The following is a 25,150-nucleotide window of genomic DNA, read 5'->3' as shown; positions in this document are numbered from 1 at the left end:
GATCAAATGAGTCCCCATGGACACTAATGTCGTCCATGAAAACCTCCATGCTTTTCTCTAGAAAGTCCGAAAAGATTGCCATCATGCACCTTTGAAAGGTGTCGGGCGCATTGCAAAGCCCGAATGGCATCCTACGATATGCATAGACTCCTATGGGACATGTGAAAGTCGGTTTTTCTTGGTCCTCCGGGTGAATGGGGATTTGGAAGAACCCGGAGTAACCATCTAGAAAGCAATAATATGCATGTCCCGCGAGCCTCTCAAGCATTTGGTCTATCAAGGGAATCGGGAAATGGTCTTTAAGGGTGGCGGCATTAAGTTTCCTATAGTCAATACACATTCGCCATCCCATCACCGGTCTAGTAGGTAAGGTGGTCCCATCTTCTTGTTCAACCATTTGCACCCCTCCCTTCTTTGGTACCACGTGAACCGGACTTACCCATTTACTATCCGTTATTTGATACATAATCTCGGCCTCAAGTAATGTCAAAACTTCATTTTTAACTACCTCGGCCATTTTAGGGTTTATCCTCCTAAGACCATTTACCTTGGGTTGACTCCCCTCTTCCAAGACAATTCTATGCATGCACAAACTCGGGCTTAAGCCCTTGATGTCATCTATGCTATACCCAAGTGAGCCTCTATGAGTTCTCAAGGTTTGCAAATGTTTCATTTCTTGTGACTTACTTAGGTTAGCATTTATGATCACCAGGTAAGCCTCCCCCTCATCAAGGAAAGCATACTTGAGTAAGGGGGGGGGGGGTAAGGGTTTGAGTTGTGCCTTTGGAGGGAGAAAACCCTCCACTTTCTTCAAAAGCTCTTTATCAACTTCATGATTTTCCTTCATAGCTTCATCATGCAAGGAGATTTGAAAAACCTCTTTCATTTCCACTTCTTCTCGGGCTACTTCATGCACTACCTCATCAATCACCTCAATAGTGCTCAACCTTTCTACTCTTGGTCCTTTCATTAAATATGGGAGGTTAAATTCGACATTGCTGCCCTCAATTTGGAAGGTTAGCCGCCCATTCTTCACATCAATGAGTACTCCTCCGGTAGCCAAAAATGGCCTACCTAGGATGATGAGGGTATGGCTATCCTCCGGAATATCAAGGACAACAAAATCGGCGGGGATTAAAAGCTTTACAACCTTGACGGGTACGTCTTCAAGCACCCCCATAGGGCGCTTGACGGACCTATCTGCCAATTGGAGAGTCATGGTAGTAGGATCAAGGTTTTGAATGCCAATTTTCTTTGCAACTTTTAAAGGAATGACACTCATACTTGCTCCCAAGTCACAAAGAGCTCTTGATATAGGAAAACCACCAACTACACATGGGATCGAAAAGCTTCCCGGGTCACCAAGTTTAGTGGGCATTTTGTTAAGGATATGAGCACTACATGCCTCTTCCATAGCCACTATCTCTTGGTCACCCAAGACCCTTTTCTTGGTCAAGATGTCTTTTAAAAACTTTGAGTAAGTTGGCATGTTCATAATCACTTCCGTAAAGGGTAGGGTAACCTCAAGTTTCTCAAGCATATCACAAAACTTGGCATACTTAAGGTTTTTCATACTCTTAATGGCGCTTGAGGGTTAAGGAATATTAGACATAAGTTGAGAATTGGAAGATACCTTTGGAGGAACCGAATTCTTTGTTACTTTTTTGGTGTGTTGCAAAGGCACTTCTTCAATATCTTCTTCCTCATAAGGGAGGTCTTCCACATATCCATCAACATCTTTTTCCACTTGAATTCCCCTTCTTGACGAATCTTCACAAGCTTTCTTCGCCTTCTTGGCTTCACTCACTTTAGCCGACGGTATCATGGGTGAGCTTCCCTCTTCACCATTCATTTCCATCCCGTTCCCCTTGGGATCTTCATCAACTTCTACCTCAAGATATTTGTAGGGGTCCTCAAGCTCTACACCTCTCTTTAAAACTACCGCATGAGCATGGTGGCTATTTGAGGCGTCCTTGGAACTTTGTCCTAGGGCTAATAGACCACCGGGTGGCCTTTGAGGGTTAGCCATAGCATGAGAGGCCATCCTTGATTCCATTTCCCTCATATCTTTAAGGAAGGTAGCCCTCAAATTTGCTTGTTCTTGTTGGGTTGCCTTTGCAAAATTAGCCATTTCTTGACTATGTTGAAGTTGCATGTTCTTTATCATCTTTAAAAGCTCATTTTGGGAGGGATCACCTTGGGGTTCTTGATAAGGTTGGTTGGCTATGGGTAAAGGGAACCCATAGTCATACCGATTGTTGGAACCTTGGTCGTTATTTTGTCCCCCTTGAAAATTACCTCTAGGACCATTGTTGTTGAAGTTTGATCCTTGGCCTTGTTCTTGAAACCCTTGAACATACCCTTTCCCAAATCCTTTATTAGCTTGGTTCACTTAATTCCCTTGATAAAACCCTTGGTTGCTTTTATTTCCTCCAAAATATTGGTACCCTTGTGGTTGGTTCCCATAGTTTTGGTTTTGGTTGTTGTTTGGCCATTGGTTTTGATTTACGGGATTTCTTCTTTGGTTGGACAATCCTCCCCTTTGTTGGAAAAAACCGGGTGGATTATTTGGGGCTTGTGGTTGAAGGTGTTGTGGGTTTTGAACATTGGCACTCTTGTAGCTAAAATTGGGGTGGTTCCATAAACCCGGATGGTAGAAGTTAGTGTTTGGGTTGTAGACATTGGGATTGTTGTAGGGTGGTCTTGGTGGTCTTGTATTGTTGTTATAGCTTTGGAAAGCATTAACATATTGGACATTCTCCTCATACCCACCATTATAGTTGTTGTCATACATATCAAAAGTGTGGCAATTTCCCCCACAAAGCTCACAAGGTAAGACTTTAGATACTTCCTCCATGGGTGGACCATGTGAGGTAGTGGCTTGGTGAACTTGGTTCCTTTGAAATTTCTCAAGTTGCTTGGTTAGAAGGTTAAGCTTGGCATTTGTCTCGGCATTTACATTAGAAGAGTTCTCCTTAGGGAACTTGCCATTTCTCCTAAGCATGTTTCCTCTAGAGCCAAAATTTGCTTCCGAGTCTACCATCTTCTTGATTAGTGTCGTGCCTTCTTCATCATTCAAATGATCAAATCCTCCCCCCGCGGAGGCATTTACCATCTCTTTAGTTCTAGGCAACAATGTTTAAAAGAAGGTTTGGGTGATGTACCTCTCCGGGATTCCATGATGGGGACAACTAGCAATAATGTCTTGATATCGATCTCAAGCTTCACCCAAGGATTCCCCATCTTCTTGTTGGAAAGTATGAATTTCATTACGAAGCATGGCGGTCTTGGATGACGGGTAGTACTTGACCATGAACGCCATAGCTAAAGCGTCCCATGTTGTGAATGTATCCGGAGGGTGAATATTCAACCACCGGCCCGCCTTACCCATCAAAGAGAATGAGAACAACATCATCCTTAGAGTGTCCTCGGATACCCCGTTCGTCTTCATCATTGAGACCTTCCTCTTGAACTTTTGGAGGTGAGCATGAGCATCTTCTTCAATATGCCCCCCGAACAAATCCTTCTCAATCAACCCGACTTGGGCGGGATGCATCTCAAAGTTGTTGGGAGCCAAAGTGCCAAAATTGATAGGGTTATATGAATCATTATGGTTAGGCCGGTTGTGATCTCGTAGAGCCATTTGTGGTGGTGGATTTAGTATATGATGGGGTGGTGATTGAGGTGGGCTAGGAAGTGGAAAGTTCTGAAATGGATTTTCTAGTAGAGTCTCAATTTTGATGTTTGGTTGGAGTGGGGTTGTGGTATCAAAGTCTTGTAGGGCGTGTGGGTTTGGTTGGTCTATGTTTGCTTGAGGAGGGTTCCGAACTCTAACGACGGTCCTTGTCCTCAAGGTCCTAAAAAGCCTTTCGGGGTCGGGATTGAAGAGTAGAGCTTGATGGTTCCTTCTAGGCATACACTCGATAAACCGTTAGTCTCCTAGTGGTTTTACACACTAGGGGAGGGCAAGAAATCACACACTCTACAATGAAACACACAACTACTAAAACAAACTAACAAGTGAGATAAGACTAAAGCAAAGACTCTTAATAAACTAAATATAGCCTAACGCGATCCCTGGCAACGACGCCATTTGATGAGTAAGATGTAGGTAGGGTCAAGTCTTTTATCACCAACAATTATTTTAATCCAATTTAGTGCGTAAATCGGGGTCGAACCACGAGGATGAAGGGGTTTCTACTTAGCCTAAATAGGAGTCTACTCTAGTCAAAAATGAAAGAAAAGGAGTTTATTTAAACTACTAGATGTAACTAAACAAACGATTGAGAAGAAATGTATACAATTAATTAAAGGCTAGGGCTTTCGGGTTCATCTAAATGGTTTAAGGGGCAAACAAGATGATTTAAGGGGTCAAAGATGAGAGTTTATCCTAGGACGAAAAATCAATGTCTTGATTATCCTAAAGGGTGACTAGTAACTCTCATTAAGCATCACACTTTTCTAAAACATGCAACAAGACCGCCACAAACTTTCATTCAATGGAGGAATTAAGCAACAATGAAAAAAGACACAAACTTTCACTCATGCAAATCATCAAACACCTTGTGTGCAATATTAAGAAAGATGAACAATTCACCAAAACTCCAAATAATCAAACAATCATGCCCAATAATCCCATTTAGACTCCCCTTAAACCCTAGAAACATTACTACTCACTCATGTTCAAATTGTTCAAACAAACAAATGAAAAAGAACAAATAATCAAAAGAGATGACATGGTAAGGATTCCAACAATTATAAAGGACAAGTTAAAATGTAAACAATTGATTAAGCAAGTAAATAAGAGAAGAAATGTACCAACAAAGAGTAAAGATGATTGCTTTGATAGAATTAATGAAGAGAATCCTTTAATATCTCCTAATACAATCCTAAAACCAAATGTAAATAAATGATAATAACTACTACTAAGCTAATTTTACAAAATGATCAATATTAATTATGGAAAGATTAGTGCTTTGATTAAGGAAAGATTACATAAATTAGGGAAAGTTTTCAGATCTAGTGTTGTATTTACAATTGATTAGGGAAGAGGTATTTATTGTGTTTCATTGGATTAAAGGAAGAAATGAGATAAAGCCCATTTGCGTGTTTTGTCATCCTGTGCCGGCCAGCCGACTGCCGGCCACCTGTGCCGGTAGCGACATCCTCAAGTCCTGGGAAAAATAGACCTGGTGTATTTCCCTGCCGGCATAGAATCCTCATTTCTTGACTTCTTCTTTCATTTCTTCAAGAGCTGCTGCTGCATACCGGTTGCCCGGCTACCGGCACCCTGTGCCGGTAGCAAGTCCTTTAAATTTTGTCCCGGAAATCAATCGTGAAATGGCTAAGTGTTGGGCGTGTGTTCCCTGCCGGTGGACCGGCTGCCGACCAGCCGGCAGAGAACACCTCTCACCTACTTTCTTCCCTTTCTCCATAAAACAATGTCCCCTGCCGGTGGGCCGATTGCCGGCCTGCCGGCAGAGATTTACGCTTCAGCTCCTCATCTCCCTTTTCTTCATGCTAAGGCATTGAAATGCCTTCCTTGCCCCAATTCCTCTATAATCGCCTTGATTCCTGCAAAAGGGTACACCTAATAACAGATACGGGAATCGGGCACAAAATGCAAGGCAAAGCACACAAAACCGACTCGATATGAGTCGGAATGCATAAAAGAAGAAGGGAAATTCGGTGCAAATAAATCATATATCAAAAGGAAGTACTTCCTGCGTGTTATAAGCATAGTCACTCGATCGAGTGATTTGAAACCACTCGATCGAGGACTCTAGCATCCATTCTCCTCAATCGAACACATATTCCCTCGATCGAGAACTCCTCTATTTTGATAATTCGATCGAGCGGCTGAAACAGCTCGATCGACCTTTTTTCCTGGGCAATCCTCTCGATCGAGTACAAAAAGTACTTGATCGAGTTGTTTTCCTATGGCACACATCCCAATGTGACATATCCTCCCAAAACCTGCATAGAAACACGCAAAAAGACTTCCCGCAAATACCAAATCACAAAAATAAGCAGTCTATATTCGGTTTTCGCAAAAAATAACTATGCTATAGTCTAACAGTCTAAAAATGCAAATAGAGTGTCTAACGGAAATTCAAAATTACAAATTATTACAACGGGGCATTCCCCGCTTATTGTCCAAAACACTGTAGTAGCCCAAAAGAGGGCTTCTGGCTAGAGGAGGTCCGTTCAGCACCTCGGACCGTCCTCTTCGATCGCCACGAGCATGAACTCGAACTGATGGAAGGAGAATAGTTTGCGTCCACATACACCCGAACTTTCTTCTTCCCTTTTGCATTCCATCTGCATTGGCATCTTTCCCATCACTTGAACTGACTTTAACTGTACCATGACCGACAGCATCTCCAGTATCCACTCTGTCTGTATCTGTAGTAAGGAAAACAACAGAATGCTCCTCCTTTTCGCTCTCAGATTGAGGCAAAGATGTTACTATAGCAGCGCAATATTCAATATTTTCAACTGGAGAGACTATGTCTGGGTCAATAGAGGGTAAGGCATGGCAAGGTTGAACTTGCATTAGGTGCCCTACGAGATTTGGACTGATGAAATATTAGCTCCCCATCTCCTACCTGGAAGGTAAGCCCCCCCCCCCCGACATCAATCATTGCGCGAGCAGTAAATAAAAATGGTCGCCATAAAATAATAGGGGTATGAGTGTCCTCGGGTATGTCTAAGACCACAAAGTCAACGGGAATAAAAAATCTCCCGATTTTCACAAGTATGTCCTCTAAGACACCTAGTGGCCGTGATATGCTATGGTCGGCCATCTGAACGGTGATATTAGTACAGTTAAATTTGGTCAAACCCAGTCTCTTAGCGAGAGACAGAGGCAAGACACTCACGCTAGCTTCTAAATCACATAGCGCGTTGTCAATCAAATGGGTCCCTATGTGACAAGGAATTGAAAAGCTACCCGGGTCTGTTTGTTTGGGTGGTATCTTATTCTGAACTAAAGCAGACCATATTTCAGTCAAAGCTATCGTTTCATGGTCATTTATGTGCCTCTTACGCGATAAAATTTCTTTCATTAATTTCATATAAGAGGGTACCTGGGTAAGCAATTCGGCGAAGGGAACGTTGATGTGAAGGCTCTTCAGGATCTCAGCAAATTTCCCGAACTGTTGGTTAGCCTTATTATTCTGGAATCGCCTTGGAAAGGGAACCGTAATAGGAATTTCTAGTCCCTAATTCCTTTCAGACAATGTCTCGACAGGTGCGTCAATATTTTCACTCGATCGAACCCTTTTACCTCTCGATCGAGGTCTTTTCGCAACTTCTTCACTCGATCGAGCATTTTCAGTCACTCGATTGAGATCATCTTTATCAATAATACTCGATCGAGCACTTTTCTCAGAAATTTCACTCGATCGAGGCATTTCCTCCTCTCGATCGAAACCTTGATTAGCAGCTTTACTCGATCGACCAGCAACTTCACTCGGACGAGTAGTATTCTCAGTAATTCTACTCGATCGATCCCCAGAAATGAGTCGATCGAGTATTTTCATCGGATTCAACACAGTTTCGTCAATGGCCGACTGTTCACCATCAGCAATAACATTCTCCGGGTCTGATATGTCCTCAATAGTTGACATTTTGGGTCCTTTGTAAGAAAGGCCACTTCGCAAATTTATCAGATTTATCGTCTCATGTGGATTCTTTTCAGATTGAGATGGTAATGACCCGGCTTCCTTGTAGATTGGTTAGTGGCAAGTTGAGCTATTTGGGTCTCGAGTTACTTAATCGATGCTTCTTTCTGTTGGTCACTCATCTGCAATTGTTTAGTCAATGATTGGATCATCGACTTTAACTCAGCCAATTCAGTAACTCCACTAGAGAAAGCTCCTTGATGCGGCGGTGGAAAGGATGGAGGCTTTTGAAAGCCTTGTTGAGCTTTGCGAGGAGGTACATAAGCTTGTTTACGGAGGGGAGTAGGATTAAGCACATTCTGACTAGTCCATCTCAAATCGGGATAAACTCCATTCTGATTGTTATAATAGGAACCTCTTTGCCTATATTGCTGAAAGGCAAGGACTTGAACCTTCTCTATGAGATAGTCAACATCAGTGTGACCGTCATTACTCTCACAAGTGGCAATTTCCTGTCTGGTCAACAGATGAACCGTTTGTTGATCACCAGCAGCTTGCAACTCAAACTTATCAAAACGGGCATTCATGGATTCCAGTTGAGCCACAACTGCACTATCTAATAAAGAGACAGTACGAATACCTCCTCTTGGATTCCCATACTCAGCACAATAGGTCCCCATCCCTTATCATCATCATTATTCTTTTGAAATCTCCCATTAGATGAGGCATCAAGTATAGCACGATGGTCATCATACAACCCATTGTAAAACCGGTTGCATAAAAACCATTGATCAAATCCATGATGAGGAAGAGACATCACTAGCTTCTTGAAATGGCACCAAGCTTCATAAAAGTTCTCATCAGGTGTCTGCTTAAAACTTGCAATTTTCCCTCTCAGCTGATTAGTTCTTTGTGGAGGAAAATACCTTTTATATAAAGTAAGGGCCAGGCTCTTCCAGTCAGTAATACCGGCTGCAGTACGTTCAAGATCAGTCAGCCACTCATGGGCTCCATCGGTCAGCGAAAAAGGAAACAAGACTTCCTTAATGGTATCCTGGGTCACTCCCTTAGTAGCGGGAATAGTAGAACAATAATCAGTGACAACTTCCATGTGCTTCCGTAGATCTTCACCCTTCACGCCCCGATAAAGATTCTGTTCGACCAGATTAATGTAAGACGGTCGGATGTCGAAAGTGTTGTCGTCCTCGGTTGCTAGATTGAAACCTTTATGGATTGAGGCAGCTATGGGCTCTGAGTGACTCGCGATGTTAGGCATTTTCACTAGCTTTATGACATAAATAGAGTTGTCTTCTTCACAAGACGGGTCTTCTGCAAACAGAAAGTGTTGTAGCTCGGGTTCAAAAGTACTCAAAACTTCCTTTTGAATTTTTCTCTACAGTCTTAGTATGTGCCGAAAAGTCCTTTCGGGTTCAGGATCAGCTGGAACTAATTCTGACCTGTTAGACTTGGGCATACATACCACTGAAGGAAATAAGTGAGAATTGTCTCAAGGAATTAAAATTCCTTGAGACTAAGAAAGATAAACGAAACAGAGACATATAAACAGGCTATTGTCTCCTCGGCAACGGCGCAGAAATTTGATACTATCGTTTTGTACCAAAAATAAATGCCTAAATATAACTAACAGAAGCTAGTAATAAGTAGGGTCGATCTCCACAGGGAGGCAAGGTATCTATCTGTAAGTCCGTCTATCTAAGTCACAAATGGGGGTTTTAAGTTTGGTTTTATACACTACTAAAGATTAAGGGTAAGAGAAATAAGGACAAGAGCACTAAAGTAAGAAAATAGATATAAGTGATCAGATAAGAGAGAGTATGTTAGGATTTCGGTTCACCATGGCAGTTTATCGACTCAGTCATAAATAGCCTAGACAATCTACTGTGAGAAGGGCAAGGGAAAGGTCCTTCCGATCCGCTATCCACCCTAGATTTGCACTAACTTAACTTCCGTCCTCATTAGGGTAGTCTACTGTTCATAGCAGGTCTATTTATTCCAATCTCCTGATCCAGGAAGAAAGTTAACCGAATTAATGTTAATTTGAAGCAAGCAGTCAACTAAATATGTTACAGTTAAATTGCTACGGTCACATATTCTCACAAGTAAATTGTCTAGTCTCTTTACTACATTGTCACAATTCTACCATGGATCCCCTAGTCCTAAGATCAAAGGGTTTAGCTAGTCATGCTTTTGAGATTAACAATAATCATGAAGATGCTAATGGAAGATATAGTAAAGAAATTGAGATTAAGCATAAACAAAACAAAAGCAGGGATAATAACAAGAGAACAAAAGATAAGAACAAGTAATGTATTAGATAAAGATTAAGAGGGAAGAAAGATTACAATCTAAAGAATCCGGCGTAAAGAACAATCCGCAGTAATTAAGAGCAAAAGTTCAGAGACTAAGAGTGTAAAAAGTTTCAGAAGTAATTAAGGGAAGCTAAGAGATAAGAAGTGTGTAAAGCGTAATTATGACCTAATAAACACTCCCTTATATAGGGGAGCGAAAATTAACATAAGTAAACCTATCACGGATTAATAAAACCCGTGTAATATAGCAAACCACTCGAACGAGTACTTTCAGACCACTCGATCGAGGACTTCTCCAACAAAACTTCTCGATCGAGCACTTTAGCTCCTCGATCGAGTATCTCCATAAAAGCTCATTTCGATCGAGCATATAAACCACTCGATCGAACATCCTCGACTGCCAAATAGCTCGATCGAACTCCAGAACCTCTCGATCGAGTACGTTCTACTGGGATCAGCATAAAACTCGTCTTGCCAGTTTCTATTGACCTTCCTTCACGCATCCCGATGTACGACTCTTGCTCAAAATATCCGTCTCCTTAAAATGCATGCAAGTAGGACGACAAAGGCGCAATTCCACCACTTTTAGGTCCAATTCTGCAATTAAGACAAAACAAACCAAAGTAGCCAATTCGGGGTATTTTTTGCAATACAAAGCAATACAAATGGCATAGAAATGCGTGCAATAAGAGGCTAAAAAGTCTAAATTGCACGTATCACAAATTGTTCTCATCAAAATTGTTATAATGGTTATTTGCACATACTTCATAAGTGTGACCCATCCCTCCACATGACTCACATGTTGATCTTTGCATCACTTCTTCCATGGATGGTCCATGAGATATGGTAGTTTGGCTTACTTGGTTCACGTGCTTCTTCTTACTCAACTCTTCAAGCTTTTTGTTGAGCATATCAAGCTTAGCATTGGTCTCCACATTCACTAAAAATTCGGAAGGGTGCGTACTTCTTCTCAAGACATTCACTCTTGTGCTATAGTTTGCCTCAGAGTCTACCATTTTATTGATTAGAGTAGTGCCCTCCTCATCACCCAAATGATCGAATCCCCCTCCCGGGAGGCATTCACCATTTCTTTTGTTCTTGACAACAAGGTTTGGAAGAAGGTTTGGGTGACATACCAATCCGGAATCCCATGGTGAGGGCAACTAGCGATAAGGTCTTGATATCTATCCCATGCTTCACCCAAGGATTCTTCATCCTCTTTTTGGAAAGTGTGGATTTCATTTCGAAGCATGGCGGTCTTGGATGACGGATAGTACTTGGCCATGAATGCCTTGGTTAAAGCGTCTCAAGTTGTGAATGTGTCCGGAGGGTGAACATTCAACCGTCGGTCCGCCTTACCCGTCAAGAAGAATGGGAACAACATCATCCTTAGTGTATCTTCGGATACCCCAATCTTTTTCATCATAGAGACTTTTCTCTTTAACTTTCTTATATGAGCATGAGCATCCTCTTCAATTTGTCCTCCGAACAAGTCTCTTTCAATCAACCCCACTTGGGCGGGGTGCATCTCAAAGTTATTGGGAGCCAAGGTGCCGAAATTAATTGGGTCACAAGCATCATTGTGGTTAGGACGGTTATGGTCACGTAAAGCCATTGGTGGTGGTGGATTTGGTATATGAGGGGGTGGTGTTTGGGGTGGGCTATTTGGAAGTTGGAAGTTGTGAAATGGATTTTCTATTGGAGGCTCAATTGTGTTGTATGGTTGTTGTTGAGTTGTGTTTTCAATGATAGGTTGGGTGGGTGAATTTGCTTGGTTTATGGTTGCTTGAGAAGAGGTTCTAAACCTTGCAATGATCCTATTACTCAAGGCTCTAAAAAGCCTTTCAGGATCGGAGTCAACGAGCAAAGCTTGGTGGTTCCTCCTAGGCATACAACTTGACAAACCGTAAGACTCCTAGTGCTTTTACACACTAGGGTAAGGCAAAAATCACACACACTCTACAAGAAGTACACAAACTACACAAACAAGCAAACAACAAGTAAAGACTAAGCCTAAGACTCTAACTAACTAAGCATAACCTAACGCCATCCCCGACAACGACGCCATTTTGATAGTAGGGATTTTGTCGTCGTTCCCCAATCAAAAATAATTTATAAAGAACCCAAATTAAGTAGTGTAATTACGGTGTTGAACACAAAGATGACAGGGGTGTATACTTAGTCTGTTTAAGTCTCAATTTAGTCTAATAAACTAAGGTGCAAATAAATATAAAATTTGACTTAATAATATTGTAATTAATCAATATGAGAAAGACTAGAACTTTTGGGTTCACTTGGGTCATTGGGCATAAAACAAGGTAAATATGGAAAATGGGAGACAAATAGTCAAGGAATTATACCTAATGTCTTAGGACACCTAGAATTCATTAACCAACTTTCATATGATTAACTAAAACTCGTCACACACATATACAAAGATCATCCAATAGTCTACACACCAAGATTGTTCATCCATTAGTATAGACACCAAGATAACCAAACATGTGAGAAAATACTCAAACTTTCATAGGAGCAATTCTACAAACACTTCATGTGCAAGAAAGTGACAACCATTAAAACACCCAAATCCTTATAATTCTAACCCAAAATTATAGCTATTATAGACACGAGATCCCCCTAAGCCCTAGATGAGAACTACTCACACATGTTTAGCAATGAAAAACCAACAATAAGATGGAACAAGATACAAACAGGTGTGGTAAACATGATAAAGATTGTAACTTTGAGTGAATTAATTAACCAACATAAAAGATGTAAACTAATGGAGTAAATGTAAAAAAAAAAAAAAAGATGAGAATTATACCAACAAAGAGGAAAGTAACAAGCTTGGATAATAATGGATGATGAATTTCTTCTTGTCTCCCAAATACAACCCAAATGACTAATTCTAAACTATTGAGAATTGAAGAACTTGCATAAACTAGAGATCGATTAACTAAAATTAAAGAAAGATTACAATTTTTGTTCAATAAAACGAGGGAAGAAATATTAGGGTTCTACAAATATTTGAGAGGAAAATAAGCTAAACTATTCTGATTCTCTGTAGTCTAATTGGTAGTGTGTGGTTGTTTTTATAATAATAATAATAATAATAATAATAATAATAATAATAATAATAATAATAATAATAATAATAATAATAATAATAATAATAATAATAATAATAATAATAATAATAATAATAATAATAATAATAATAATAATAATAATAATAATAATAATAATAATAATAATAATAATAATAATAATAATAATAATAATAATAATAATAATAATAATAATAATAATAATAATAATAATAATAATAATAATAATAATAATAATAATAATAATAATAATAATAATAATAATAATAACTAGGTAGTATCCTGCGCTTCGCGCGACCTGTTTTAAAATTTTATTATAATTGAAGGAAAATAATATAATTCATATATAACCTTTAATATTTTTACCTATAAATAATTTTTTTTAGGTTTAAGTTCAGTGTTTTAAAATAAAATACATATAATTTTATTAAAACTAATACTAAGTTATAGTTAATTACGCATGATCACCGTTTTACAAAAAAAATTAACTGATCAAATATCACATTAATTAACATAAAATTTATTCGAATAATGCAACAATCAACATTAAGGTATCAAGTTATATCATTTCACGGTACGTTATGTTTCAAATCGTGTAAAATATTTGTTCAAAATACTGTGAATATAATTTTATGTAATTTTTAATTTTGTATGTATAACGTTTGATATTTATGTATCAAACATATATGGCCCAAACTAAACTTATTCAAATGTTTTGGTTGTGTCTTACATGTGTTATGTGTCAAACATATCTATAAGAAATTTGCACCTTTTTTTTAACAACTATATATTACTATGTTTAACAGTTTACCGTAAAAAAAAATAGGTTGAACTTTCTCAAATATCATTTTTATAAGATAACATTTAATATATTTAAATAAAAGTAATATCTAGTTTGTCATAACTAATGTTTTATTCTTGAGTATACATATTTAACTAAAGATATTAAAGGAAAATGTAATGTGTATTCTACTTTTTCATGGTGTTTATATAATAGGGTTTTTATACATGATACCCTTGTATTTATTCGAATTCTACATGATACCCCTCGCTTTTCAAAAATACCTGTTGTACCCCTAAACATGATAAAAACATCTTAAAATACCCAAAATGCTCTAATCTGCCTCTTTAAAATGTTTGATTTATACAATTTTTTATTAATTTTTTGGCAATAATTTGTCATGCCATTAACATAAACATCGTCTACTCAATTGTAAACATATTTTCTTTACAAAATCTAACATATTAAAAAAGTGATTTTTAGTATATTGGGCATTTTTAGAACATTTTACTAATTTAGGGATACCACTTATATTTTCAAAATTATAGGGGTACCACGTAGAATGCGAAGAAACACGGGTACCACGTAGAAAAAACCTATATAATATTATATTACTTTATAATCATTACTTTTCTTTTAATTATTCAAACACACTCGTGATCATTGTGTACATACATACTCGTTATCATAATATTTAAATCTCTCAAAATCTTATATGTATTCATTTTGTCGCAATATAATTTTTTCGTTCCCACACTATAAAAACTTATATCTTAATAGTTTTTTTTTAAGTTTTGTTTTTAATAAATACAATGACTCTTTAAAATATATTTTTCTTAATAAAATTAATGGTTTAAGTTTTATAACTTTCTCAAAATGTTATTTTTACGTAAATGTAAAACATTATAAGATGCTCACTTTGATTATCTCGACATATCAAAATATGTTAATAAATATAATGAAAATTATACTTGATTGAAAGCATTTTTCGCAATGAATGTTTTTATTTACAATTTAGAATTTTTATCAAAATATTTTTTTAATAAATTTAGAATTAAATCAACGTAATTATTTAATGTAATTTTATAATAAAATTTATTAAATTATAATTAATATTTACTAAGATTTATGCTGCATTTACTATGTTCATATTAAATGATTAGCTATAATATATGTTTGTCATTAAGGCTGTATGGGACACGTGACGCATCCACAACGTTTCAACCCAGTTTTATATATATACTAGATTTAATGCACGTACGATGCACGGGCCACTTGTAATATTTTGTATCTTAAGCCACCGTTAAACATCAAGTCATAAAATAACCAATACAAATGTCAACTCACTTGAACAAAGTGGCTCGATGTAAACTCCAACTTCAAATTGAATAAATTACTCATCCTAATACATTTCTGATTCACTAACGAATATAAATAGTTAAGACTAATGCAATTCTAATATTCACTCGAAAAATCAACTTTCTATGTAAGCACTCGAACGTAGTTTGTATTGTTGAACTTTCCGTAATCACTTGATTAAAGGAGCTAGTTTTGCTTGTAACGGGCTAATCCCGTCACAAGCTTGTGACTTCTCACAAAAAGGGAGAGGGACAAGGTGGGGCATCCCCCATGTGCTTCTCACTCACCTTTCAATGGTTATTTTGTGAGAGGAAACGGGTATCTGTCACAAACTTATGACGGATATCGCTCGTCTATAATGAAATTTTGTGATAAGTTAAACGTTAGGGAGAAACTTCAGTCTATTCTTTCATGTCTAATGGGTAGCTATTTTTGGATCTCATTTTATCCTTTTACATTTCTAGTGACCTTTTGACTACGAATTCATGTTAGTGCAAATAAATTAAAGTTTTTACCTTATGCATGGAATACTTGACAAGGACTCTGAAATATGTAGCTAACAAGTATGATTTCAATTATCATCCGCTATGCAAAGAGTTGAAATTGGCAAACCTGATGTTTGCAGATGATGTGCTACTGTTCGGTAGGGATGATGCCCAGTCCATGATGATTTTGTTAAAGTCTTTCTCTACTTTTTCTAATGCGTCTGGATTGAAGGTAAGTGCCACCAAGTCTAATGCCTATTTCCAGGGTGTGCCTAATCATATCAAACAAGATATCCTGAGAGTCTCAGGTTTTGTTGAGGGACAGTTACCTTTCCAATACCTGGGAATGCCAATTCAGACAACCAGAATGAAGAAGAGTGACTGTGAGTGCTTGATTGAGAAAATCTGCAGCAGGATTCACAATTATGGGGCAAAGAAATTCTCCTATGCGGGGAGACTGGTGCTAGTCAAGGCTGTCCTTTTCTCTTTACACTCGTATTGGGCTTCAATGTTCATCATCCCCAAAGGAATCATTAGCAGGATTGAGGCCACCTGCAGAAACTTTCTGTGGGATTAGTAGCACTGAGTACAGGAGGGTGCCAATGGTAGCCTGGGAAAAAATATGTAGGCCAAAAGAAGAGGGAGGGTTAGGATTGAAAGATCAGGGGATGATGAATAGAGCTATGATTGGAAGGCTTGTGCACTGGATAACTATAAAGAAAGACTCAATATGGGTGAAGTGGGTGCAAAAGAATTATCTGAAAGGGAGGGACTGGCTAGAATATACTCCATCTAATAGCTCTAGCTGGGTTTGGAGAAGGATATGCAAGGTAAAGGAGGAGATGCTTCCTGGTTATGCTGCTGGTAAATGGAGTGCTCAGACAGAGTATTCTCCTAAGGACTGTTATGAATGGCTCACTGGCACAAATCCAAAGGTGGCCTGGTATAATTGTCTGTGGAATGATCATGTGATACCAAAGTATCAGTTCACAGGTTGGTTAGTTGCACATGGAGCCTTGAGAACGAGAGACAAACTAATTGGATATGGAATGGATATTGATGACAAGTGCTTGCTCTGTGAGCAAGAGACTGAATGCATTGAACATGTCTTCTGTGATTGCATCGACAGTAGAAGAATCATACGGGATATAAGTCATAAAATGCAAATAAACTTTCCAGTGAATGACATGATTGTCAGGTGTACACAAAGGACAGGTTCGATGCTGCAAAAAGGAGTGCAAGCTGCACTGATGTGGGGTGTGATATACCATATTTGGCAACAGAGGAATAGAAGTAACATGGAAGGGGTGTTGCTGAGGCCAGAAAGAGTAGCAGAGCAAGTGAGTGATGAAGTTAAAGCTAGAGTTCGAGGACGGGATTACAAGGTTTTAACTAAAATGGACTCAGATTGGTTAAGGAAGAAAGATTTGTATGTGCTAGATGGATAATTGATGATTACTCACCATTTGTAACCTTGTTTATTATATAATATATTACTCACATTTTACCAAAAAAAAAAAAATTAAAGTCATATGAACAAAATTAAGGCTTCTCTCTTCTTATAGGATTCATAGGGCTTAAGTTGAACTTCTTTATTATCCTAGACTAAGTAATGTTTTATTTAAAAAAAATTAGAATCTTTAACAGTGGCGGAGCCAGAATCGTTTACCTGTGGAGTCTATTATAATATGATTGTTATTTATACCTTATTACGGGTTTTTAAAAACATAAAATTTTCAAAACAGACAAATATTAATGATAAAAAACATCAATTGTCGAAAAGCCGTGGAGTCTTACAAGACCCCACTACTCTATATGTGGCTACGCCACTGATCTTTAACATTGCTCGAACATCACTTACAAAAGTTAAATTTTTTGAAATCACTCGAATAGTAGTAATCTAACACAAAATCTCATTATAGACGGCAACTATCTATCTATAACTAAAGACGGGCCAAGTAACATACCACATTACGCATAAGATAAACAACAACTTGCGTAATAGGGCCCAAAAATGTCACCACTTTAAAGGTATTTGACCCGTCTCTTGCTATAAACGAATATAACCGTCTATAACAAGACTTGCTGGTAATCTAATGAGTTCTTAATACTTCTCTTTTAATGAGATTGTATACCACCTAGTATATGAAATGCTTAAGAAATATGAACCCTTTCCATTTATTCATATACTCATTTGTTCCGGTCATTTATTTATCTATTACATTTTAATATCTAGTAAGTTATTTATGGATTATTTGATCACATATGTCTACTTATCCTCTACTCCTTCCCATTCACTGTAATGTTCCCTCTTTCCCGAAACGGATTATTCAAATAATGTTCCCCTTTTCTTTTTTGGTAACTTTTACTCTTATTTTATTCATCCCTTTCTCCTATCACTAAACTCCACACAACTCTTTTACTCTTATTTTATTACTTTTCTTAATGTTTTGGCTCCACAATTTTTTATTTAACTCCTAATTATTCATCCTCCTCTCCTATCACCAAACTCCACCCAACCTTTTTTTTTCACCCAACCTTTTTATTATAGTGAACGGGGAGGAGTATTAAAAACCATCACAAATAGAAATATAAACTGGTATTATATCCGTACTTTTGTAAGCAGGTGTAAATTAATGCCAATTCTCAATGCATGGCTCGCAACAAAAAAAGGGCCTAATTTGACATGTTGACAATTTGAATTTGTACTCTAACCTCTATAGAAATACAAACGGGTATCCTTCAGTCAAATCCACAATATCTAATTTTATTTTATTTGGTGACTAAACGATTTATATTGTATTCGTATAATAACAGTCCCAATTATATTACTTGTTATTATATCCCTTGTTGACAACCTACTACTTACCAATTAAAACCTGTAAAAAAATAAAAGAAGGTAAAATTAGAATCGAAAAAGCTGTAGTTGACAATATTTCAATATATATTGAAATGAAAGGAGTATTGATTGTTTCAGTCCTGACAATTATCACAATGTTAGATTAATTACTTAAATCATAAATAGTATACTCCCCAAGTCCAATCTCTAATTTAACGATGGTGTTGTACCTGCATCTTCTCGTTCTGTTGCGTTCATCTTCTATAGTAGTATTCACATCCTGCCGAAAAAAATATAAAATCAGATAACTATAATTGACAATGTAATTAACACATTGAATTGTTAATCAACAAAGAGAAGAGAATTTATGGAAGCAAAATTTGTGGATACATGAAGGATAACAATACCAACAACGATGTTAATTAGGTGCCACCTCTGAATTGAACAGCCACAATCTATGCACAATTCCGATTGTACCTGAAAATTATTGCAAACAATAATATTAGAGATCGATAATTATATCTTTGTTACATGCTTTTTACAAAAAAAACATTTAATATATAAACAGCCAATGTTTGCGCTACGACGTTCGTTAACATGCAAATGTGCAATCATAAGGAATGAGAGAAGCAAGAGAACAGAGAGTTAAATTATGAATTTGATTAGTCATGATTGTATATATAATGTTTCAATCTGTAATTTCACATAGTTATTCAAATTTACTAGGAGTCTTCAATTTAATGTTTACAAAGCGTGTCTAATTCGATAAAATAATCACTTTATCTATCTGTTAGGGTTGTTTAATTAATTAATTGAATTTTGTAGAACCTACTCAAATGGATTGTATTTGACTTGTAAAAGGGGCTAGTGTGTTAACGGCCAACAAATTTTGGAGATGAACATGGGGTATATAGCATATATGATAGATATATGTCTACAATATTACGTAAAATGATTAGTTTTTCATAGTTGATAAAGTTTCATATCCTATCTAATTCAGGTACTTTATCTTCTTATTTAATATTTATATTTTAGTATTTAGTATTTTTCGAAAGTTGGACTCTCCGTAATCGCTCGAAAAAAGTTTCCTTTATTGATACAGATAGATATAAGATAATAATAATCTCCCCCAATTACCAAAATGTGTCACACGACACACATCAACCAAAAGAAAACAAAGCATCCTTTGTCTTCTACTGCCAAAAATCATGAGTCCACAAACATCCCATCAATATTTTCGCCCGATCGGGCATAATTACACCCGATCAATACATCAAGATGCCCGACCGGGTATCTTTTTGCCCGAGCGGGTATTATTTTGGCCCTCGGCTGCATTATTTCCTTCTTGATTTCTTCTTCCTCCTTCCTTAAAAGCATCTACTGCAATTCAACTATGGTTTCAATGCCGCAATCGAGTCATGGCGACTCGATCTGGGATCATCTCTGGGCTGCTCAATCAAACTGAATGGCGGACTAGACTCGTGTTGTCAGCGGCTGACTGGGTCAGGCCGTGGTTAGTCAATTTGATGACTGAAATGGGGATACGGCTGTTGTGTGAGAATGAGCAGGAGCTTGATTGTGATGCAGGTCAGTAGCACGGGACGACGGAGGAGAAGCAATGGTGGTCTGGTGCATGAAATTCGATGCCGGAATCAATACCGTTGATACGTGCATTTTATATAGCCTTTTTAGTCTTATTTTGCACGTATTTTTATGCACTTTTGTACTGTTTTGTATTGCAAAATGCCCCGAATTGGCTACTTTGGTTTGTTTTGTCTGTTTTGTAGAAATGAACCTGGAAGTGGTGAAACTGTACTCCATTCGTCCTATTTTATATGCATTTTGAGGAGACAGGAATGTTAGAGCGAGATTATGCTTTGAAGTGCGTGAAAGGGGTAGTCAACGAAGCAGTCAAAGACGTATTAGAAGCTGACTTGGATGAAGAACACTCAATCGTTGGGTTTATTTGTTCGATCTAGTGGTTTGGAGAGTAGAAGAGTTCGATCGAGTGCTTTACTGTGCTCAATCGAAATTCTGAAATATCGACTAGTTTATTTACTCGACCGAGAGGTTTTGCCTTTGAAGTCCTCGATTGAGTGGTTCTAATACATTCGGTCGAGAGGTTTTGTATTAAACGGGCTTAATTAACCCGTGTTGGACTTATTTCGTGAAAGACTATGTTTTGTCTATTTAAGCTTTCATTATTTAGGTTATTAAGCACGCTACTTACGCTTTATTCATCTCTGAAACTCTTAATCTTTCTCTTAGACTCTCTTCACTATAAACTCTCTTCTCCTGTAATCTCTTTGCTTAATAGATTTGATCTTTATGCCGGAATTGCTTAAGATTGTAATCTCGCTCTCTTCTCTTATTAATTTTAATTCCATTGTTTTCTTGCTTTAATTATTGCTTCCTTGTCTTAATTATTCTGCCATAATCTAGTTTATGCCTAATTATTATTATTGCATCAAGTCTTAGAATAGTTTACTCATTATTATCAGTGTTGACGCCATTAGTAATATGAGTAGCTAAATTCTTTCATGTTGGGATTAGGGAATCCATGGTAAGATTGTGACACCGACTTAGTTGAGTGTACGCTTCTAAGTTATCTTTAATTTGGTTAAATTTACTCCTGGATCGGAATATTGGACTAAATAGACCTGCTATGAACAGTAGACTACCCTGACGAGGACGGAAATTAAGTTAGTGGAAATCTAGGATAGAAAGTGGACCGGAAGGACCTTTCCTGTATCCGTCTCACAGTAGATTGTCTAGGCTATTTGCAGCTACGCCGATAGACTACCATGGTGAACCGAAATTCTGACATGCTTTCTCTCATTTGATCTTCTTTATTATATTTTCTATCTTTTATTGCTCTTTCTTTACTGCTCTTTCCTTTAAACCTTCATTAGTTTAGAATAAAAAATTCAAACCCCCATTTGTGACCAAATAGACGGACCTTAACAGATATCTTGCCTCCCTGTGGATACGATCCCGACTTTCCTAGCTATATTAGTTAGTACTAGTTGGTTATTTTTGGTAGGTATACGACTAGCCTGTCAAATTTTGGCGCCGTTGCCGGGGAGGCAATAGCCCTATCTGTTCTTATTTTCGTTTATTTTTATCCGTTTCAGGGAATTTTTATTCCTTGAGACAGTTCTCATTTATCTCTTTCAGTGTTGTGTAATCCCAAGTTGAACAGGTCGGAGTTGGTTCCAGCTGATTCTGAGCCAGAAAGACTGTTTCGGCATAGACTACGTCTGCAAAGAGAACTGCGAAAGGAAGACTTGAGTACTTTCGAGCCCGAGCTACAACACTTTCTATTTGCAAAAGACCAGTTTTTTGAAGAAGACAATCTCATTTCTGCCAACAAACCAGTAAAGATGCCGAACATTGCAAGTCACTCGGAGCCCAAAGCATCTTCTATCCCTAAAGGTTTCAATCTCACAACTGAGGACGGAAACACCTTTGATATCCGTCCGTCCTACATAAATCTGGTGGAGAGAAACCTATACCGAGGTGTGGCGGGTGAAGATCCGCGGAAGCACATGGAGGTCTTTACTGACTACTGCTCTACTATTCCGGCTACCAAGGGAGTCACACAGGACAAGATAAAGGAATTGCTTTTTCCTTTTTCTCTGACTGACTCAGCCCGTGAGTGGCTGACCGATCTTGACTGAGAAGCTGCTGGAATCACCAACTGGGAGACTCTCGCACTTGCCTTCTACAAAAGATACTTTCCTCCGCAGCGCACTAATCAGCTGAGGGGTAAGATTACCAGTTTTAAGCAGGCACCTGATGAGACTTTCTATGATGACCATAGAGCTATACTTGACGCCTCATCCAACGGGAGATTTCAGAAGAACATTGATGATGATAAGGGATGGGGGATTATAGAGGAGATGGCGACCCATTGTGCTGAATATGGGAACCCACGGGATGGTATTCGAACGGTCCATTCAGTTGATAAGGCAGTCGTGGCTCAGCTGGACGCCATGAATACCCGATTTGATAGATTGGAGCTGCAATCTGCTGGAGATCAACAGACAGTTCATCTGTTGACTAGACAGGAAACTGTCATTTATAATAGATGTGAAGGCGATAACGGTCATACTACTATAGACTGTCTTACTGAGAAAGAACAAGTCCTTGCCTTTCAGCAATATAGGCAAGGAGGACGTTCTTATTGTTGGAGTTAGTGTCCTCCACAATAGTGCGTTAACATAATAAATCTCATTAATAGAATATCATAAGATATTTAATTATTTGATCCTCGTCAGTTGATTAACGTAAATCGATAACGGTTGGCTGACTAGAGTTTGACGTTATTGTCGTGAGACGGCGGTGATCAACTGACCCCTTTCGGTCACACCTAAAGGAACGAACCCCAATTGATAACTAATTAATTGTATGAGACACAATTTATTTAGTCCCTTGATTTATAGAATAAGAGGTTAGTCGATTATTATTAGAGAGATTTCAAGTTGCGAACTCGAGGAGCGGCAGTTATTATTTAATTATGCGATAATTAAATAATAAGTTTTGGGAAACGGGTTTAGTTAATTTACTAAAATTGTACTAATTGATTAATGTGATTAATATTAGTACGTAAATAATATGTGTAGTGGTACACGTATATTTACGGAGTGAATTGGACGAATTAATTATGGAAGCATTTAAACATGATACGATGTTTAAAATGAAAATTACACAGATTTGTGCGACAAATATAAAAACCAACATGGACCCGTATATGGTCATGTGGACCGTGTAAAATAAGTGTAATGGATGATTACTCACATAATCATTTTACCTTATTTTGTATACTACCATAATATATATCTTATACTAGATTTTGCGTGTGATGTAAGATAAAATTATAAGACAAAAAATTTGTCCACTTGAGGACTCCACCCGCCACTTCCTTTTCCCCCTTACACACTCCATATATTTGTTCATTTGTTCTCTCTACCTCTCTTACACAATTCATTTCATTTTGCATGTGAACAAACTTCTTCTATCTCTCTACAATAATTCTCTAGTATACATTATTACTAAGAAAAGTTAGTAATATTACTAGTATTATTTTCAAGGGCTCATATTAATAAGTTACTAGTTCATACTTGTTAATATTTTTGGGTAGTTCTTGGGTGCAACTTGGAGGAGACTTTCTAGTTCAAGAACAAATTAGTAAGGAGAACTAATTTGTGTCCACCTTACCTTATATTCAATGTAAGGAAATTGTTTTTCCTTATACTTTCTTTTTATGCTTTCATATTTGCATGTATGTTACATAGTCACATAAACAACAATTTATGAGATAAATTAATTTTATTAGAGAGTCTAATATGGATCTATGATCTTTCAAGTGGTATCAGAGCTTAGGCTTGTAATTTGCATGTTGATTTTAAGTATTTTAATGAATTATGAGATAATTAGTAAAAACTCAAAAATTGTGTTAGAAGAGGTTTTAGCACGAAATTTTTGGGACATGCATACCTACTGTTCTCAAAAGGTTTGTGGAATTGTTTGGTGATTTGTGAAGTAATTTTGCTAATTTTAATGTTTTTTGGTAGAAAACCGAGTCAAAATGTCGCATTTTACTGAAAAATTGACTAAAATTAGTTAAATGTTGATTCGGTGCATGGATTTTTTTATGGTAGTTCATGCATGTTTTCTACTGATTGTATGCAAAAAATTGAAGGTTGGTTCGGATTTTTGCATGTTTATTGATTTTTTGAGTAAAAAGTCGATAAAAGTCCAATTAATTAATCATAATTTTGAAATTTTTGATTCTGCCCATGATAAATTTATGTACATTTAAGAATATTATTTAAATGTCAAAAGTGATTTTTCATGTGTGTTTTCACTTTGTTTTGATGTTTATTGGTTTTAGTGGTTAAAAACCGATAAATATCTATCTTTTTCTTCACAAAATATATCCGGAATTTTTGGGCTTTTTTTCTGACATTTTGGTGTTCTTGGGAGTGTTCCAGAATACTAAAAATTTTTGTTTCAAATTTTTGGGTAATTTTTCAATTATTTTGGATTTTTACTTAAATATTATGATTTTATCGATTAAATTAGCAAATTATCACCAAATCAAACTAATATTTTGTCATAAAATTAGCGAGGACTAATTTTGAGGTTCAAAACAGTTTGGACAATTAGTTTGGACTTAAATGAGATTTAAGAGTTAATTATTGATTTTTACATGTTAAAAATCGATTAAATCCACAAAAAACCGAGATGGATACCAATGAATGATAGGTAGGGCGATTTTGGCATCATATTTACAGCATTTTAAGCATATTTATTTAAGTTGAATGAATGATTGTCATTATCTTTTTGTACCTAGTATGGCCTAGTTATTTTTAATCGTTATTACCCGAAATGAATAGGAATATCGATTTGTTTGTAATTAAATACGATCTCGTATCGTCGGTTTGTAATTAATTAATAGTTTTATTCATTTTATTAATAAATGTATAATAGGAATAGCTATGTAATTCATTTGTAATAGTTATTTTACCGGCGTTTCCAAAAGACGGATTACAACGAGACAGAGTCTATTTTTGGAAGGTGTTGTTGGGAAATGTGTCCTCAACAATAGTGCGGTCACAT

The 25,150-nt window shown here is 37.1% G+C and overlaps 3 non-coding genes across 3 annotated transcripts; all 3 read left to right on the top strand.

The window, feature by feature from the left end:
• Positions 1 to 3,173: 3,173 nt before the first annotated feature.
• On the top strand, positions 3,174 to 3,280 carry LOC141603443 (small nucleolar RNA R71). Its single transcript, XR_012525320.1, has one exon. It is a non-coding gene; the product is annotated as a small nucleolar RNA R71 (small nucleolar RNA).
• Positions 3,281 to 8,419: 5,139 nt separating this feature from the next.
• Positions 8,420 to 8,525, top strand: LOC141603846 (small nucleolar RNA R71). The gene has a single exon (XR_012525692.1). It is a non-coding gene; the product is annotated as a small nucleolar RNA R71 (small nucleolar RNA).
• Positions 8,526 to 11,100: 2,575 nt separating this feature from the next.
• Positions 11,101 to 11,207, top strand: LOC141603504 (small nucleolar RNA R71). Its single transcript, XR_012525376.1, has one exon. It is a non-coding gene; the product is annotated as a small nucleolar RNA R71 (small nucleolar RNA).
• The last annotated feature ends 13,943 nt before the right edge of the window (positions 11,208 to 25,150 follow it).

Source organism: Silene latifolia, chromosome 9 (assembly GCF_048544455.1).
Source record: "Silene latifolia isolate original U9 population chromosome 9, ASM4854445v1, whole genome shotgun sequence".
NCBI lineage: Eukaryota > Viridiplantae > Streptophyta > Magnoliopsida > Caryophyllales > Caryophyllaceae > Silene > Silene latifolia.
This window is presented reverse-complemented; position numbering and strand designations above follow the sequence as displayed.